This window comes from Hippocampus comes, unplaced genomic scaffold (genome assembly GCF_001891065.2).
Source record: "Hippocampus comes isolate QL1 unplaced genomic scaffold, H_comes_QL1_v1.1 scaffold196, whole genome shotgun sequence".
Classification (NCBI taxonomy): Eukaryota; Metazoa; Chordata; class Actinopteri; order Syngnathiformes; family Syngnathidae; genus Hippocampus; species Hippocampus comes.
In genome coordinates, this window is record NW_017806173.1 from 547,948 (window position 1) to 556,966 (window position 9,019).

The following is a 9,019-nucleotide window of genomic DNA, read 5'->3' on the forward strand; positions in this document are numbered from 1 at the left end:
TGTTGGTTCGCTGGAAAAAAAAAAAAAAAAAAATGAAAGGCCAAAAAGGCTGCCGGCGTCGGGTGACATGCTGCACGGTGTACCTGCGGTGACGGCTAATGGTCTGAAGTCAAAGTCCAAGGCCTCAAAGCGATGCGCGCCGACCGCGTCGGGACTGCGAGTCTGATGTAAATATCCATGTAAATATCGTCCGCACCATAAGCAACGCGGTGACTTGCGGCCGGGTAATGATGGCGAGTGGGTGTAGGCTGCACGCTGCTTCACGTGGGCAGCCGCTTTTGTGTGATGTTGGGATGTTTAGGGAAGGTAAGTTTGTTTTTTTTTTTTTTAACTGTCCTTTAAACTGATGTCTCGCAACTTATATTAAATCTTTTTTTTTTTCCCTGTATTCTTTGTGCGGGCGAACCAGCGCGCGTTATTGTTTCTTATCGGGCCTGGGTGACGACGGAGGAAGGTAGTCTTGCGTGGATGCGATGAGATTTAGATTTCCTTCCATCTGTGACATAGAGAAAATGGAAGTGGATTATTTAGTTTAAAAAAAAAAAAAGATGGCAGAATTAAATTAAAACTAGTGGGCGTTATTGTTTAGCGTGGAACAGTGGGGGGCTTAAATACATAGGCTGAGCGTAGCCCCCAGGCAATGGATAGCACAATCTCTTCTCTCTTGTTCTTCACCAATAGTCTTTAAAAAAAAAAAAAAAAAAAAAAAACACACACACATAAACAGGCTTCCAGGACCACAAAGCCTGTGTCGAAAATCAGCAAAAAAATTTCACTCCTCGCTCGAGAGATTTTTAAAATTTTATTTATTTTTTTTTTTGCGTTTGTTCCCCTCGCACGTTTGGCCGACTCCCTGAGAGCAAGTGCGCACGGGAGGGTGTTGGGGGGGGGGTATGGGGGTGTGAATGTGGCACTGCCAGGGCGCATCAATCCAGGGTTGAGCTTGTGCCTTGACGTGGTGAAACACAAAGTGCGGAGAGATTTGGTGCATAAACATGTGTGTGCTCTTGGGGGGAGAAAAAAGAAAAAAAAAAGAAAAGGAAAGGAAAAAAAAACAAAAAAACGACTGCTGCAATAGCGAGTGGAGATGGGGGGGAAACGTTGCCAAATCCCCCCATTCAGACCGAGACTGAAAGAGGCAACATCTTGACAGCTTTGAGACGTGTGTGTGTGTGTGTGTGTGTGTGTGTGTGTGTGTGTGTGTGTGTGTGTGGGGGGAGGGGGAGAAAGAACGATGCGCGCCTCGCTCAGTTTTTCCCTCATCTAACGCACCTGAGTCAAATGGTGGCTCTGCAGGAGCCTGATAACGATCAGGCGGGACAAGGTCAAAAAACATGCTAGGGAGTGGCCCTCAAGGGTTTGGACATCTCTGATTTCGAGTGTTGTTGGGGGTTTTGCAAGGTCAGGAGACAAACGCAAGGAGGCAAGGGAGGCAAGGGAAGAGGAAGAATCAAAAGGCCAAAAACCGAGATTCAAAGTAACAAACCAAAAAGAACCGGGTTGAGGTGCACAGGCGGAAGCCATAAACCGAACCGGCGGGAACAAGATGGAAAACCTCGAGAAACCAAGACAACATGAGACAAAACCAAAATGTAAATCGAAACCATAAAACTGCAGCATGCGGAATAGCTGTCAAAGTCCCAAGTTCGAAGATGAGTTCTATCGACCGGGTTACAGTTACGTTGCCGAACAATTGTTGCTCTAGTCATACTGCTTCTGAACTTTTTCATTGACTTTCTATCTGCAGTTCTCGGGTCGGCCCCTCAGTAAATCATTCTCTTTTCGATGCATCTTCCCAGTTCTCGTCTTTCCATTAACTCCGCGGCGACACAGGCTCCCTCTCAGCCACTTCTTGCATTGTCTGCTCCAGCCGCACGTTACCAACAAATGACACCCAGAAGCGGTCTAATTAACCGGCTTGATGTTTTGAAGGAAGAGAAAAAAAAAAAAACAAACAACAACAACAAAAATCTAATTAGGGCTAATTAGTAATGAGTTAAGAATTGCACAAAGCGTACAGATTGTTAATTAATTTCCCATGCAAGTCATCGTCTGACGATGTTTCCGGCAGAACGTTTGTTCGAAGCACTTTGCTTTGCGGGAAAAGCTCCGCGGTCCACAACGATTGCGGAAAGCCCTGTTCACACTGCACTTAGTGTAAAAGGGTCGCGCCGCGGCCCAGGAAGACAACAGTGCCCTGCTAGCCGGCATACCCACGTTTCGAAAAGCTTGCTCCATTGTCCTCAAGCTGTTACCTGAAAATAAAATTTCACACTGCACTTAGTGTAAAAGTGTCGAAAAGCTTGCTCCATTGTCCTGAAGCTGTTACCTGAAAATAAATCCGCCAGAGTCCTGTAGCTCCACCCAGCCTTCCGCCCAGCCCAGCCCAGCCCAGCTAAGCCCACAACTCATTAAATCAGCATCTTCATCTTGTGCCATGTCTGCCCATCCATTCACCCGCGTGGAGGCTTAGCATTCCCAGGATATGACGAACACGCGCCGTCTCCACTTTTGTCGGCGAAATTGCGCAAGGGATCCGATGAGAGTGTCCAGAGACCCCCGTGCCAGTGTGAACCGGGCACTGGCGTCAAGCGATAGCGCCTGTATCTTAATAGCGTCGCTTGCCCGCCACTCATGCCTTCGCACGCGTCTCTCGGCCCGCACGTGTGTCTTCCCACGATAAAGCCACTTCACACAGGCCGTGTTTGCATCCCCCCCTCCTCGGAGAGAGGCGCACTGAGGTATTGACATCGGAGCTCACGCTGGGATCGAGATAAACACTCGTACCACAAGCCCGCACCCTTGCAATTGTTGCGTGTTTGTGAAATAGTGTCGAATTAAGCCAGTTTATCATCCGGCGTACTTTTTGGTGTGTCTCATTCAGATACAGGACAGGACGGACCTTATTTAGCATCCTCTCATTCAAGTAGCGTATGGTCTTAAAGATGAGAAAGATGTCCAATTTTCAAAGTCCACAAGCCGCAAACAGGCTGTAGAGTTGGAGACTTTCAATAGGAATCGATGGGATTTGATGAAAATTGATTGCCGTAAACCCGGAATTCATCAAAGGTGTTTTTTGAATTCATTCAGTGCCATGGACGTTTATAGTCGTCGAAGGAACTCCAACACCTTGTGCCAAATACTTTTGTCAAGTCTGTTTTTCAAAAGATAAGCGTGGAAGACTGTCTCGCCCTTGTTGGTGAAATTCAGGTTTGTAAACCACTGTATTGACGAACAGGTCCCTGTACATGGCGGGCTTTGAATAAGCACAGCTTTTGAGTCGAAGATAAGTATGACCGTATTTTCACGACCATAAGACCTACATGAAAATCTTAAATTTTCCTCAAAATGGATCCAGCTCAACCAGATAACCAACATGGACGAGGCGCCGCTCATTTTTGACATCCCGGTGAATCACACTGCAGAGAAGAGTAGAACCGGCACGGTAGCGATGCGCACAATGGGGCACGTGAATTTGGCTTTTACTGTTGTACTTGGTTGCCATGGTAATGGCCAAAGTGAAGTTGCGACAACAGCTTTCCTCTGACTGGGAGGCAGCGTCGGGCGAGTTACGCCACAATTTGCGAATGGATCGTGGATGCTTGCACTGTTATTTGAGCTTACGCAAAAGTCGGGCATCGTTTCTGAGGAGTCACACGGCAACAAGACTGCCTCTGACAACGACATGAGGGAACTTGGCGTGTTTGGTTTTGAACTTGCCCAGCTGTTCATTTTGGATGCAGAAATGAGGACATTGAAGGATTTGATAATGAGGATTTTCACAAAAAATAAATAAATAACGTGAGTCCATTGTTAAATACTTCAATAAAGTACTCCCGTTTCGCTCCCGCTGCCTTTTTAAAAACCGAAATCACACAAGGTCTGAAGAAAAAAGTGACACATATAATTTATTTTCCCCATCCACGCCGAGCCGCAACGTAAGAATGAATGAGCCGCATACGGGAGGAGGTAGAAATGTTTTGGGGTCATGGGATGTCTGTTAAAATGATGTCACGTGCCACAAATGTCTGCGTGTGAAAATGATTCATGCCCACTAATGTCCACGTTATGCTTTAATTTAATCCCCACTCGAAACATGGAACAGAAAACGATGACGCAGCTCAGAGTGAATGGCAAATGCCATGTAAAAAAAAAAAAAACGTCAATTAAAAAGCTGTTTCCCAGGCTTGTTTTAGTTATTTTGAGGTGTCACAAAGCAAAATAAATACACAAATAAATACATAAATAATTCGCATACAAGTCACCGTCCCGCTTGACTTATAATAAATAGAAAATAAAATAAGAAGCTCATTTTTTTCCCGCGTTTTGGTCATGAACCAAACCGGCATTTTTTTTTTTTATTTGGTGAAACTGCAATTGCCACGAATTCCCCACACAAAAGGTTTAAATTTTGAAATAAGATTGTCCAGCTTCCCCGCTCCCTTTTGCAGCCCCGGTAATATCGCATGTGCGAAAACCTCACTTGCGACGTTCATTGCGAGTTGTTTGCGGGATGGTGTGCGAGGGATATGTGACTGTGCTAGTGTTAGTGGGTCTTTAATTTAAGGTTTGTTTACAGTCCGTCTCCCCGTGCTCCTGCTCGCAGTCGGCCCCTAATGCAGTACAGCTGTTCGGGTCCCCGTCACAGGGGCGTCCTATCAACGGTTTCATTGTAATGGACTGTGTGTGTGTGTGTGTGTGTGTGTTTTGTGCCCCCCAACCCCTCACTCTTCCTTTTTGTGTGTCCTCATGGGTGTTTTTTTTTTTTTTCCTGCGCATTTATGGAGTAGCAAAGCATCCCTCGGCTTTCAACACAAGCGGCTTTGTGGCGCCTTTTGTCTCCCTCATGTCACCTTCCTTCCTTCGGCGCCGGGTGAGGCAACTTATCAATCTTTTGAATCACCTAACAAGCGCCTTTTGTTTCCGTGCAGGTGAAGCGGTCGGGTTTTTTTTTGTTTTTTTTGGCCCGTGATTTGCCTCGTCCTCATTACTGAGCGACACCTTAGGCCAAGACTGGTTAGGACACAACCGCAAGAGAAGTGGACAATACAATTTCTGGTACGCTCATAGATAACGGGCAGCCTGGGGAGGAACGCTTCTGTCGAGTAAGCATCACCCTGTCAGGTAACACGGATTTAGACTTAGATTTAGATTTAAGAAGAATGCGGTGAGGAAAATGAACTCTTTGGGTTTGACTAAGTTAAAAAAAAAAAAAAATGTTCAATATATATTTTAATCGTTGAATGCACTTAGGAAGCCTGATCTTAAACTCTGAAAAAAAAAAAAACTGATGCCTTGTAATAATACTTAAAAATAAAAAAAAAAAAAAAAAAAAAAAAAAAAGAATCTTCACATTCTTGCCCAATGTTTCCAACCGCCTCTTCGAAGGTCAACTATGCTTGTCTCGTGCATGAGTGAGGTTATGGTTTGTTTCGCAGGTATGATTTATTTCTGAATTTATTTATTTATTTTGCAGGGTCAAGGAGAGCTGCCGTTCCCAATCAATGCTCCGTTTGGTCGTGGAATGTGATTCAATTATTCGGGCCGGCAGTGTATTCTTCCCATTTGACCATGAATTAGATTAGGTAAATCGAAAAAGGAACGCCAGTGATTGTTGTTGACTTTGGCATTTTTCGCCTTGCGTGCGGAGCGGAGAGCGCCGGGGCGGGTCAAGTGCGGACGCGGGCTTTGTGGCATCTACGTATACCGTGTTTTTTTATGAACTACATCCTTGCGTTTGGGCCTGTTTTTTTTTTTTTTTCTTCTCGGTGACTCGAGTGATGGAGCACCAGCGTGATTCGACCGCGAAGTTGTCTTTTAGTGAACATCGACATGGGTCAACGACGTAATCGCCGTCAAAGTGGATCTTCTCAAGGCTCGAAGGATATCCGCTCACACGGCTCGGAGTTATAACGGCTGCCGAATGGTATCATCAAAAGGGGCTCCAGCTTGCTTAACCTCATTTTTTGGGGGGGGGGGCATGAATTCCCCCCCCCCCCCAAAAAAAGGCAATTTTTCTTCTTTTTAATCACACCTGCGAGGACTCTAGCCGGAGCTTCATTATGCAATCCAAATTTCCGAGCTCTAAAAGGGCTTATTCATTCTAAGTGTACAGTGAATAAGTACAGTGACAAGACTGCCCCCCCCCACCCCCGCCAATCCAACCATTTCTCTGTGTGTGTGTGTGTTTAAGTATTACAGAAGTGGCAGTCTGTCAACTCCGCTTTCCTCTGCGCTCGCTGGAACAATAGCTGGATTGGCCGTATGTGTGACACGCAGACCACACACTGCTAATAGTGAGTGACAGCACAAAGGGCTAAAAGCGCGCACCCCCTGACGCACAACGTGTACAGTATGCACACCTGAGGACACAATGGGTGCGTATTTGACTGGCGGAGGTTGCGTACTTGGTGTGTGCGTGCGCGTGTGTGTGTATGTGTGTGTTCATGCATGAGAGCACCGGCATATGTTCCGTTGAAAGTGTTCAGCTGTCTGCTCGTAAGCAAATCAAATACAGGCGGCAGAATCAATTGGCTCGTTCGGGAGGCATCAAAACAACAAAAAAAAAAATAATAATAAAAAGGTAGAAGGACCGACGGACGGACCGACCGCCGCTGTGGCTTTTTATTTCAAAGTTGTGCTCTTGTTTGGGTGGGAAAAGTACGGGCTATTCATACCTTTCATAAACATGGCCTTGAAAAACCGAGGGAGGATGCTCAAAGCCCATGTCGGAGTGAAGACCCCCCCCACCCCCACCCCTGCGTTCCTGCCAAAAAGAAAAATCATGCTAATGCCACAAGTACGACAATAACTACATTCAGACGAGCGGTTATGATGCTCGAAACCTGTTTTTTTTTTTTTTTTTTTTTATATAACCTATGCGAAAAATGAATTAGTCATTGAATGGTCTCCCTATTAAGGAATTCAAGCTAGCATACTGTTGCCGATGAAGACCGCTCACATCAGAATTGAAAGACGCCATTTCAGGAAAACGGAATAGCCCGTTGCTAGCTAGAAAATATATCCGCATTTTTAGAACGATGCTCAGTGCCACATCGTTGCTGACTGTTGAACCCCATCAGGCCTTTCACACCTGTCGTTGACATTCTCTGTGGTCCGAATCAGTTGATTGTCTGGTGGTCCTCGGTTTGGAACCGATTGCCTGTCCTTACCCCTCTGCTTGGTCATGAGAAAAATAATAAAAATTCCAAGCGTCCCCAAATGCGTCACAACAAACCATGTGACACTTTTATGACTCCCAAGAATGTAAACAGGAAGAGAATTTTTTTTTTTTTGGCATGCTGTACGGACTAGCCGGTGATAAGCGAATAAAGCAGGACAAATAAACACATCTTTGAAAGCTTTTATAACGATCTCGCCAATGTGAACTTTCGTCCCCTTCGCCGCTATCCGGTGTCTAAACAAAACGAGACACCAAATATCCAGACGATTTTTTTTAAAAGGCTTGCCCGTTCACTAAACGATCTAATGTCCGTTGATGCAACCTGAAGTTATGTCACAGCATTTATTCTTCGAGAACGGTGCGAGCTTATCGCGACACCTCTCTTCATCCTGTTAGCCGCCGATGCTATCGCCGCTAGGTTCTCACGCTGGTTGCGCACGTGTCTTTCGGCATGGAAAAAATAATTAAAAATAATGGCAGTGGATGGCTACACACGTAAGGGTCCATTGTAGTGGTTGATGCGCAACTGTGACATTAAGATGAATTAATATAACAGAAAACAACATGCCTATCCAGTCTAAAAGTCGTCACAAGGTTAGGGTTAGCGATTTAAGCTAGGTCGTCACATGTAGAGTGGAACCATACTTTCGGTATTATCAATCATTCTTGAGTCGGAGATTTTGTATTGTCGGGACTCCTAAAAGTCCTGTGCCAACATACCAGTACCCGGTCAAGATCCGTATCCACCTATTAGCAAAAGACAACACCACTCAAACATGTAACCTGTTATTTGAAGACTTGTTCCTGTCGACGAGTCGTTGGTACCCCGTCATTAGAAAACGGGAAACGGGAATTCGAAAAGTGTGGCTACGGGTACTTTGCGATTCAAATAACAGCCCGGGATAAGTCCTCTGACGACATACCCGGTCATTAGTGGATCTGGACCGCCAATTTGTAACCTGACATTCAAAGACTACTTCCACGAGACAAGAAGTTGCTACTTCTCCGTCAACCACTTGCTGCCTTTGCGCAAAAAGTCTCTCGCTCTTCAGAGCTCCGCCGGTGTCATCTGCGGTCTGATCGTTTCCTCTCAATTCGCATCCTTTAATAGTCGCTTACGTGGCAGATTGAAATCTCGCAGAGAAAGCGACAGGAAGTGAACGCGAGGTTTTATTTATTTATTTTGTTGACCTCGCTTTGAATCTCGCACTAGCTGATGACGCAAAGGTGATTTAAAAAAAAAAAAATTTCCCCCCTTCCCTTTCTGTGACCCGTCCAGTTCGAGTGTCACCGTCGCTCGATTTGAAACGGGGGCGCACGGAATTGTCATCCGAGTCGTCGTGAAACTCAAGGCTGAGAGTTGGATGTGAGGAACTGATGAGCCCTCCGGTCAAAACTGACCCCCTTTCCCTCACCCACACCCGCACCCACACACACACACACACACACACACACACACACACACACACACACACACACACACACACACACACACTCCAGTGGACGAGCGCAAGCTGCTGGCCCTTTAAGTGCTGGATCTCACAGCCTACAGCCAGGGGAGGAGAAGAGGAGGGACAGAGGCACAGAAACGGAGAGAGAGAGAAAGAAAGAGAGAGAAACAGAGAGAGAGAGAGAGTGAGAGAGAGAGAGAGAGTGAGAGAGCGGGCGACTCAGCAGTGTGTGTGAAGGATCACTCCTATCCCGTCTTGTTGTGAGGGGAGACCTACCGAAACCCGTGTCCAGTTGAGCATTTTGTGGGACTTGTTTTATGTTGTTGTTGTCGAGAGAGGCGGACCCTTACTCCAGCATCCTCCCTGAGCCTGAGCTACCTCAGGA